This window comes from Geospiza fortis, unplaced genomic scaffold (genome assembly GCF_000277835.1).
Source record: "Geospiza fortis unplaced genomic scaffold, GeoFor_1.0 scaffold282, whole genome shotgun sequence".
Taxonomy (NCBI): domain Eukaryota; kingdom Metazoa; phylum Chordata; class Aves; order Passeriformes; family Thraupidae; genus Geospiza; species Geospiza fortis.
The window spans coordinates 642,621-654,241 of record NW_005054424.1 but is presented as its reverse complement, the minus strand read 5'-3'; positions in this window follow the sequence as shown (position 1 = coordinate 654,241).

Genomic DNA, 11,621 nt, shown 5'->3' with positions numbered 1-11,621 from the left:
TTCCTGCTGGGATGTGGATGCAGGGGATGGATCTTTGGGGTTCTGCCTCCTGTAGTACCTCGTAGGGTCATTGTAGATGTAGCTCTAGAGAGAGCAGAAGGTGGGCAAGAGGAAAGGGGTCAGAATTGCTTTGCAATTATTGTTGCGTCGGGATCTGAGGTAGAAGCCGCAGTGCTTTACCAGCCAGGAAAACAATAACTGGAACTTGTCATGCAAATGTAAACTGCAAACCTCAAACTGTTAAGTGTACCTCGAAGAGGCACTACTGCTTAATGTGCAAAAATCCAGTTAATCAAATTATTAAAAACCAAGAGCAAGAGATTAGAGAGAGAATAACATAACTCAGTGTTGCCTATGTGTGAACTATTTGTATTCAGACAGACAAAGGAAATTTAATAAATTTACTTTCCCTTTGGTTTTTACTTAACCTGTGAGAATAACTGTTTTTCCGATTACTTACCAAAAACTAGCATGTCAAATTAAAAATGTCATTTTTAAAGGAATAGCAAATAAGTAAAGCAATTTTTTTGCATACATTAAGTACTTTGTTCTATTTTAAATGAAATATTTTTCCACTAAATTAAATCTCTAATAAATATATCATCTGACACTGTGAAAAAAGGAAGTATAAACAATGTTTAAATTGTTTTTTAATTAAATTATTATTTTAAGGAAAAACACCACAGCAAATTAAACAATAATGTTAAAAACATGTCAATCAAGCTCAAACCACATTTTTACTGAAAAAGTGCTGGGGAATAAAAAGTGGAAAGGTGGGTTTGCAGTACAGTTTTCTATTTTCAGTTTCTATTCTCGTGGAAACACCAGATGGACATTCTTTCTACTATCACTTAATTCTAGAGACATTTTTGCTATGATCACAACCTGAAGGCAGGCCTTTTCATTTTTAAGCAAACCAGTTCCATCCTCCTAAATAGTTTCAAAAATCATTTTTCTTCAGTTCTTGCTAAATACAACTTTGAACGGAGAGGTTTGCTTATATCCAGAATAATTCCAGTTAGATTCTTTGTTTATGATTCCCTGAGGACACTTGCTGAGGTTACATCCCATCCTGTCTGTGTGCTGCAGGATGGGTCCTGCTTTTCAGCTCTGCTTTCTTGGTTAAACTGTCACACAAACTCCATCACAATGTGGCAACCTTAGGACAGGGACTATTTCAGCTCTCACTGCTATAAATTACTGTGAATCACTGGTGTCCCTGTGCATTGATGACACAATGATTTAGGACAGAGGGAGCTGCAAAATACAGAGGGAGTGAAGACACTATATGCTCCAGAGGACAGCAATTAGAAGGATTCAGACAGAAAAATCATTATTTATGTATTTGCTAATGTACTTTGTAAAAACAAAATAAGTAAGATTGATAAACTCCTCTAGAGACTAAGAATTACTTTTAGATTTTATCTAGGTCCTAATTTCTGGACAATAATTTTGCTTTCCATCTGAACAATTTTATTTTTTTCTGATGACAGCCAGTGGATTTTACAATACATGCTCATACCCATTTGTTTCCAAGAGGGTTTTCTTCCCCTTAAGAAATGATTGAAGAGGTTCATTCCACAGTTCCATATCATGATTTAAATAGAATTATGGTATAGGCAATTGTATTACAGAGACAAAAGGCACTTTGGCCACTTTGGCTTGTGACCTACTAAGGCAAGGCTTTGGATTTCTGCTGTTGGTCTTTAATACAGAAATGTGCTTTTTGAAAGCCAAGAAATTGGGCTGCAGTGAAGCAGTGTCAAAAAATACAGAGCTAGAAGAGATCAAGCAGCTTTGTATATGAAATATTTCAGTGTTCCCTGGGAACTGTATCAAACAGCAGCAGTGCAGCTCTGGTTCAGTGCTCCAGCTGCAGGGTAGGCATTGCTCTGATCAGCTCCAAGGGGGAGCCAGTTGTCAAAATGCAAGTTGAACACTGTTTACATGCTTAATAGCAAAGCCTAAATGTGAAAAACTTCCAGTCAGATGCATTTATCTCCCTATTTGAATGGGTCTTTGCCTGGGGTAATTAACTCTCTAATGATACTCACTCCAGAGTAAGGAAAGCTGCAGAGGATGACACAAAGCAGCCCAGGACACCCCGAGCAGTTCACTGAGAATTCACATAAGCTGCCATCTGCCTTCCCCACTCCTGTTCTCTCTGCCTTGCAGCCTTCCAGAGGACCTCCTGGGCTCAAGGGAAGGAAGGACAGGGAGCTGGGAAAGGGAGAAATGCAACAGCGGGAAGAGGACATTCCCCATTCACCCATGGAAAGATAAGAAATTGCTCAGTCCAACTTGGTAACTGCACCCCAGTTTGGATCTATGTTCCATATCCAGCTCTCTATTTTGCCTCTTAAGCTTTACTAGTAAGTGTTAGAGGGGAAGAAACTGCTGGACACTCCCAAACCATGTGAAAGATTAGGGTTAGGAGATGTGGGCTGGCTTTTGATGAGCTATTTAACAAGTCCAAGTACCCTTTAGCATGAACAGATCAGTGATTTACTGTTCTTGCAGACAAGGAGCACATCAACAAAGAAAAGACCACTAACCCACCAAGTGATCATGCAAAAATTGGATTTAAATGTGTGCCCATCCTGGGCTCAGAGCTGCACCTCTGTCAGGAAGGCGCAGCCTCTCAGCAGCTTGACAGGTCACACTTTGGGCAGCAAGGGATGAAATATTAACAGTTCTAATTAAAGCAGAGCACTGATAGCTCAGCTGTCTTCACTGAGACAGAAGCTCTTCTGATGTAGTTTACTCTGACTTTAATTAAAGGGGTCTCACAGCTGTATGGCAATCTCCCACCTGCAGGAGAAAAAAATCCCCTTCCTTGCTGCTCCCATCTCAAACAAAACACCAGAAATACATGTGACATGCAAGATGAAATCCAAGTAAAATTGCAGCACTGATAAATACAATCCTAAACTATGGTTTTGCCTAAGTGGTATGGGAAAAAAACACCTAATTTTTACAGAAAAATATAGAACAAAAATATCAGTAATATGTAATTTAGAATCCAGAGACAATTTACATCTCAAGTTATTAATAACAATTGCAGAGCATTGTGATTATCTTATTTGAAGTGGGTTTTGCAAAACCCACTCCTGAACATGGACATTGCTAGTTTGATTAATGTCAAAGTTAAATGGCACAGTCCATGATTAGTGAAAAGAATGTAAATTCCCATATTGGTGCCTTTGGAGAATCTTCTGACATTATGGAGAAGCAGAGGGAAACACAGAGCTGGGATTTTTTGAAAGAAAATACATTTCTGGATTGATTACACATGACTCATATGAAGTACTGCCAGTAATAGAACAAAAAACCCCACCCCAAACAAACATTAAGTGAAATGTACAAGAATAAAGAATGCACTAATTACCATATAGATGGTTTTTACTGAGTAGGGTTGAAATACAAGCCCTGGTTACTATGAGGAACATTTCATTTTTTTAATAGGTAAAATACTGTTCAATTATCTCACGTCACTGATACAAAGCCTTTGAAAAGTATTCTGAATTGATAAACCCTTCAGTTTAAAAAAATCTTATTTATCCATCTGCACAGGATTTCCCTCTCCTTCACCACCTTTCAAATAAGCTATCTCAATAATTCACACATTACAGAAAATCCACACACACTAATCTTTCTGAAGATGGAATTGTTAGGGCAATGTCTTGTATGGTTTATGTATGTAACTACCTGACATCTTCTGCATGAGAATTCACAGAAGGGCACATGTAATTACATTCTGCAGACACACTATGCAAAAGTCTATAAACAACATGTTTTATTTAAAAAAATACAAATTTAAAGAGTAGCACAGGATTAGATACAAAAAACATAATCCTCTTCAATTTATCCACTAAAGGGCAGATTGACTTGAATGTTTTGCCCATGTGCAGAAAGAATGGAATCAAATTTATAGCAAAATACTTCCTTTCTTGCACATACATTTGCTAAATCTAGAAGGCATATAGAGCTAACAAAAATCCTTTCGAAATGCATCATGAAGAAATCTTCTGCCCTCAATTTAATTTATGTTTTTCTGTTTGATGCATTTGCAGATATTAACCCATGTTTGCTACCACCTAAATTTGGTTGAAGCATGATTCCACCTACAACTCTTAATTTACTGTGCCTATTTGAGATATTGACATTATGATCTCTGAAATGAGAAGATAAATCCACAACAAACACTGGAAGGCCCATCTTTATGGTGGAATAAAATAACATTTTCCAATGTCTACCAGAAATGAAATTACCTCCGAGCTTAACTCACTATGTGGATTGAAAGAAGTTTCGCTTTTTGTACCAAACACAGTCTAGATGCTCTGTGACTCACACAGACTTGCCTCATGCAAACTCACTCACATGGGAGCTACCTGTACTCACGTGAACCCCCAAAATAAACAGCAGCACAAGGGGCACTGCCTGATGGCTGAATCAAAGGGTAGCCTGGGAATTTGTACTGCTCAATTCACCTTTAAATTGACAGAAATCCACCCAACAATGAAACCTGAGGGCCAAACGGGTGTCATGGAGTGGATAGAGCATGAAAGTCCCTGGGGTAGGGCTGAGCAAGCAGCACAGCTCTGTCCCCAGAGCATCACAGCTAAAGCAGCAAGTCCTATGACAACAAAGCTTTAATTCTTTCAGCTGGTGAGCTGCTGTGCCCACACAGTGCTGTCCTGTCAGGATATCTCAGCAGGCTTCCAGCCAGGTTCAAGCTGAAAGGGAAGAATCCCTTGACAAGCTCTGTGTGCTGTAGACACGACCTTACATACTCTGCGCCAAATCCAGTGGTAGCTTTAACTGAAAATAATAACTGCAGCCAATGAACATTTTCAATTGTCTGAGTAATAGTGAAGCAAAGGCTTTTTCTACCAGCTGCTAATGACTTTTTCACTAACTATAATATTATACCATGCACAAACCCCAAAAATTTGGAAAACTAATTCAGAATCCAGAAACTGAAAAAGACACCAAACCAGTGATGGGACAGCATCAGGCCATGGCCTTTCCACAGATCCACAGCTTTAAGGCAACACTACACTCATCTCTACTTGACCTACTATTTCATTGATAATTCTCTGTCACTATCTTCTATTTTCTTTCTGAAAAATGCAGTAGCTTTGAAACCTTTAAGAACTACATCAGAGAAGGTGGCAGAGATTGTTAATTAACATCCTGTACTTCAGAGTGTCAAAAACTTGATCAAGCAAAAGGAGCCTTCAGAGTCTGCTTTGATGGAAACTATTCATGACTTTATTTCCTAATCCTTCTTGTGAAACCACAGTGCAACAGGACTGTCCAGGCTCTGACTCTACAGCATTCTACAATCTCTACTGCTGTAATTTCAGTTGATTTCAGAGATTTGACTTCCACTCTTAAGCAGCAAAAACCTTCAAAAAAGTAAAAAGGCAAAAAAAGAAAAGGAGGAAAGAAAGGACAATATGCAGGTTTCTTTCTGTATAAGTTACTACTTAATAAAATCACTTTTTAGTTTCAGATATTTCCAGTCATTCTTGATCTCCTTTGGAATTATCATATCCACCTGCCTACCCTTCAACTATATAAGGCATACTTTCCTATATGGATAATTTTTATTCTCCATTGTTGTAACTTACTAGTTATGAAAACTTTAGTTTTCACTAATAACTGTTGTTTTTTCTCTTTCCTTCTGATACATCTCCATCCTGTGGGTCAAAACAACATTTCCTTGGTGTAGAAGGACTTCTGGGTGGTCTTTCCTCAGCATTCATGACTGGCTTATCATAAACAAAAAAGACAGTTTTACACATTGAGATGTTTCCACACATAAAGGATAAAACACCTGGGAAAAAGTAAGGGTGGATGACCTCCAATAACCTGACTGATGGCAAGGGACTCCTGCCCTGGCTCCATCCAGGCCATCCCAGCGAGCCATCAGCCATCTGTCCAGGAGTGGCAGTCACCAGATGATTGATGGGAAAACCTCTCTGGATCACCCTGAAAGGGATTAACATCTCCAGGAGTGTGGGACTCCTTAAAGGATGCAGGACTCCTTCTGGGTGCCATCTTGTCATTGTCTGAAGAACATTATGGGATGTTTAGGAAAAAGGAATAGTCTGGAACAGCAGCCGACCAATACACCTGTCTGACCATGTCTCGTGTCTGTCCTGTCTTCTCAACAAACTCCATTTCTAATGATTCTCCTGGATGGGAAGCTCTGTTCTCCTGTGGTGCCTCCTGGCAGTACCTGCTCCACTTGGCCACTGCCTGGACGTGGGGACACAAGACTTGGGGCATCTTTACCTCTGCCAGGCCACTGCATTCAGGAGCTCCCTGACACCACCAGCAGGAACCAGAGTGACAGTCAAGCCCAGTGATGGTAGAAATTGTGCAGCTTGGTGATCAGTGCTGACAGATCTACCAGGGTGTATCAGCTTCCTTTGCCTGAGAACATTTTGCTCATATGCCAACAAGTCTGTTACTCAAGGTTTCAGTGAATGATGTTTAAACACATTTTCTGTAGGCATATGCTGGTATATTGAACTATCTCATTATCTAAAGATGAATTTCATAGAAACATGATGATCTTCATCTGCCAAAAGTTGAGCACATTAACACCAATTCAATATATTTATAATTCCAACACGTGAATCTGGAAAATACTTTTATCCTAAGAAATGCAAGTGAATCTGCAGGAGTGAATCTGCAGGATTGATGTCCACAGCATTGCTTTACAACTCCATTGAAAGCAACCTTCCATTTGCTGGACAACAGCTTGAGGTCAGCTGAAGTGTTTTCCCACACAAAAAATAAAGAAATTGTTCCACTGTTCTGAAATGTCTACACCAACATACTCACACAGAGGTAGATAAAGTAGGTTCAAATTTCTGTGGGCTCTACCCTCTCATTTGATAATTTTAATGGAAAAATAAAAAGAGAATGCACTTTAAAATTCTATCAGCTCTATCATCTTCTATTTACTGATTGAAATGTACTGAAGTACAGGGAGTAAATATTTGCAAGACAAAGGAAACTTGCAGGAAAAATTACAGAAATGAACTCCAAACACATGGTATTTGGAAAAAAAAGAGTTGATTTTGAAGGGAACGGTCTGAAAAATAACTAAATCTTATTATCCAGTCAGTATTTGAGATTTTAAAAATATCAATCTATGTTTCATCTGGGAATTACTAGAAATTAATTAACTGCCCTTTTAAATAAGACTCCAGACTTGACATAGATCATTTATAATAACATTTCTATGGCACTTGCATCTTCTAATAATTGAAAAAATAATTAATCCTTTCCAGATACCTGTGTGATAAGGGAAATGGTGGTTTCTATGTTAGATGTTGAAACTCTGTCATTATATTCTGCATAAGCTGATGGGTTGAGGGTAAAAGTACGTGTTGGATCTAAGACTTGAGTATGATACTAGCACTAGAATGCTCGTTCAAAAAATAAATCACAAGTCACATTAGATCACCAGACTGTGTATTTATGCCACACACAATATGACTGCAATTTTACTAGGCTTTGTAGCCATGACTCTATTTGAGCTTTAAATGTGTCTTTCCAGAAGAAAAGTTGCGATCTACACCAGATTCCTGCAGAGTGGCCAAGAGGATGGAAATTACAGCATCTCATTTTATATACCTAAATTAAAACAGATGAATCACAACTTGAAACATCTCTTTTTCCCTCCATTGATCATGGAATGAGTTTAGGCTGATGTGCACCAATACAGACACATTTATACGGTCAAATGATTTCTGCTCCGGTGCTTATGGAGGTTTATTTGTTGGGTTTTGGGGTTGTTTTGGTTTGGTTTTGGATTTTGTGGGGTTTCTCGTTGGTTAGTTTGGGGTTTTTTGCGCATGTGTGCGTGCTGGCTTTTTTTTAGCAGGATTTATTGTTTCTATTTTGCTATAAAGAGCCATGAAGAGGAGAATGATCTGAAAGACAAAATACATTTCTGGGATTTGAGGCTTAGCTTTTAGTTTATGCTTTACCAAAAAATTATTGCATGACCTCAGAAAATCTGCCTAATCTGTCTGTGAAGCAGGGGCATTAGCTCTTCCCTACTTTGTAATGGCTGCAGGTAAATGAATACACCAATGCTTGGGAAATATTCAGATATCATTTATCATTGCATAAGTATGCCAACAGAGAGGCAATTCTGTAGCTTCAAGGAGATATTCCTTTATCAATTATTCCAGAAATATTTTTATGGAAGTGTTCAAGCACAGCTGAATTACATTTTTATACATAGTCTCTTATACATGAAATATTAAATTTTACCTTTATACAAATAGAGTTTAAATGTATACACTGCAGGAAGTTTTTTTACTTTTTGTCAAAACTCTGATGAACTTCATTCAGTCCTGTATTTAAATCAGGGTTAGATAAATAAAGGTGCTGCTTTTTTGAATTAAATGTCAAGGTTAAAATGTGCAATGACTAAGTAAATTCTTACTAGTTAATCACAGTAATAACTACTTGCAGATAAGCTCAAAGTACATCTTTGAGCACTCATGCACTCAGATTTTCTAAAATTAATAATAATTCTTTTAAATAATTATCACACATCTTAGTTCTTTTGGTCATCAATTACCAAGATTCAAACAATTGATTTTTTAGGCCAGCAAATATATGAATTTTTAGTTTATATAATTTATATGATTTTTACTTGCAGCTTCTCCCCTTTCAGCACCATTGCACTGCTGAGCCACAACTCTCAGGCACTAACCCATCACTTTACCTGCTTCTTTTCCCCCTCATGATTCTGAAAAGGCCTTTAACTTTATTAGCCCCTTCTTTGATGTAAAGATTCTGAGGTTTTTTTTCCAGAAATCTTTGCTTTAAAATGTATAAGAATACCTAAGACGTGGAGATTTCTCTAATCACAATATCTGCACGAGAAGTCTATCACAAAAATGAATGTAACTAAAACACAAAGAAACAGTAACAACAGAAAATTCATTAAATTCCCTAATGTATCTGACATAATTTTCTTTTGCCCCCATCCTACCCACAAGGACCTGAATGTCACATTGGTCTGACAAAGATCTTAGCAGAAGGTAGGACCAAGTCTGAAGCCCTCAGAGACCAAGTCAGGAGGAAGGAGAAAAACCAATTTCATGAATCTTCAAGCCTGAAGATTCATGAAATCTTCATGAGATTTCTGCAACAAAAAATACAGCCACAGCACAGCTGTGATGGGAACTTCCTAATTCCTACAGCCTGTCCAGCAGGAAGCACATTTGGGTCAGGTTTCAAATAAATTCTCTTTCTGTGATGAGTAAAAAATTTTCTCAGTCAGATGAAAGCAGCACAATTAAAATCTCCCATAACTATTCAAATACAGGGTCACAGACCAGCAGCAAAGGCAGCAAGTTCTCCTTTACAACCTCTGAGCTTTAGCAATACCAGCCATGTGCTGTCTTCCAGATCCAACAAAACCCTGAGCCTCAGTTTCTGTAGGAATGCCAACAGTGCAGTGGGTTTGTCAGGGTTTTAGGTGTTTTGATATGAGAGGGGTTTGTTCCAGCTGCAGTGGAGAAGGGCAGGGTAATTCACACATTATTTGAAATCTCTGCATTTCTCGCCTCTGCAGCTAATAATTCTCATTAAAATATGTGCCTGGCTATTTGTTATTTTCCATACTGCATCCAGGTTTGGTAGAAAGGAATCACAAAGACTGATAACTCAGCATTTTGTGAATGGTAAAACTTTCATAAAGCCCTTCCATAAAGTGTGTGGTGTGGGGAAGACTAAAACCAAACACAAAATCCCACTAGCTAATGCTTAAGTAACAAATGCCACCAAGTGCCCATTTCCTGAACAACTCTTTTCAGCTGAACTAAAGTGAAATGTTCTTTACAGCTGTAACCCTCAGGAAACAGGCACACCAAACCTCTGATTTGCTAATATTTCTCTCCTGGCAGAGGCACTGTCAGCTGGCTAGATTACAGCCTGCAGTAGATAGTGCCTGTACACTGAGAAATAATTCTAAGTTAGTGATGAATTTCAAGTGCTTCAAAAATCAGCCAAAGAAGCTCTTGCAGTAAATGTTAGACACCATAGGAATTATGGTCAATCACATGATTTAAGTTTACTGGTGTTATTTCTGTCACTGTTGTATCAAGCCTCAAGCTGACAGCTGTTTGAGCAAGGGAAATAGGAAAAGAGTTGCCTGCTTTAAGTTTTGTGATGTTTTATTTTACAACTTTCTGCATAACTCTGTGTGTGTGGTGTCTATTCAGCAATTTTGAAGCTCTGTAGTTTTAGTCTGATAATATAAGTGGAAGAGAGTAGGGCAACTGAAGACTGAAAGTTTGTAAAACAGAATCATGTGAATATAAAAAATAACACTTTCAGAGTATAAGGAATATTTTAAAACCTCTTTATCTTTTATCTTCCTTTGTTTTACATTTGGCCAGAGACCTCTGATGTCAGGCTTGGATCCTGAATCCATGCAGGAAGTCTGTCAAGAAGCACTAAATTTCTGCAAGATTCAGCTACACTTCACAGCATGTAAGGTATCAAAGCAACCAAACCTCCTGCTCCCCTACAGCAAGAATGAAGTGACAGAGGTAAATATATACTTGAAAGAATTATTTTTAAGAAGGGCAAAGCCCAAAAGCTGCAATTCTAGGTAGGGTAAAGTAGCTCTGTCTTGTGCTTATTTTAATTAGAAAAGGACAAGAAAGTTTAAAAGATCAGATCTTGCTACAATTATTTAATGTGGGTTTGTAATCTACATATTAAGTACAAAAATAAGGTACCAATATTTTGTTGAAGCTTGCAATTAAAGTGCACAAGGTAGCTATCTCCAATTTCAAGTGGTACAACCATATCCAAGGTAGCTCATTCAGTTACTTTTACACCTTCTTTTTTCAAATTTTTAAATTTTATGAGTTTTTTTCTGCTTCTTGGAGCAGCAAAAATTCTGGGTTTGTCTCTTGTTTAAATGGTATTTCACTAACAAAACAATGAATCAAAATACTATGTCCCTCTTGCTTTTTCAAGAAGAGCAGTTGCATTTTATTTGCTTAGGATAGGGAAGCATCTCCAGGATCAGTTAAAATTCATGGCTGATCACTAGTTTTTAAAACAATTTTCCTTTTTTTGCCTTCTTTTATTTTGACTTTCAATTATAGGTAACACATCTGACTCAATGTCTGTTGTTTCAAAATGCTCCTTAGTAAATAGAAGTGTACAGTTTGCTCCTATACGTGCTTCACTTCCAGATTTTCTCCTCTTTATCCCACTCCCCCAGGCTTCAGAGTACCCATCTCCATGGCAACACTCGATAAGGTTGGTGGGTGGTGTTATCACAGCAGGCTTCCCCACAGAAGGTCTCAGCCATATGGATTATTTATGAACTTGCATGACAACACCAGACCCACTGAAATACTTCTTGAGCAAGTTTTTGTTGAAAGCCAGTGATTCAAAACAGAGCATCCTCACTGCAGCCAGCACCCAGGAGGAGAGAGGGCAGGAAAAGCAGCGCCAAGGTGGCCCCTGGTCCCTCCTCAGAGCTTCCTGAAAGCTCCTCTTGCCCCAGATAAGATTTATGTGCCATAAATCACAAGTAGTGTATATATTAAATCAGCCAG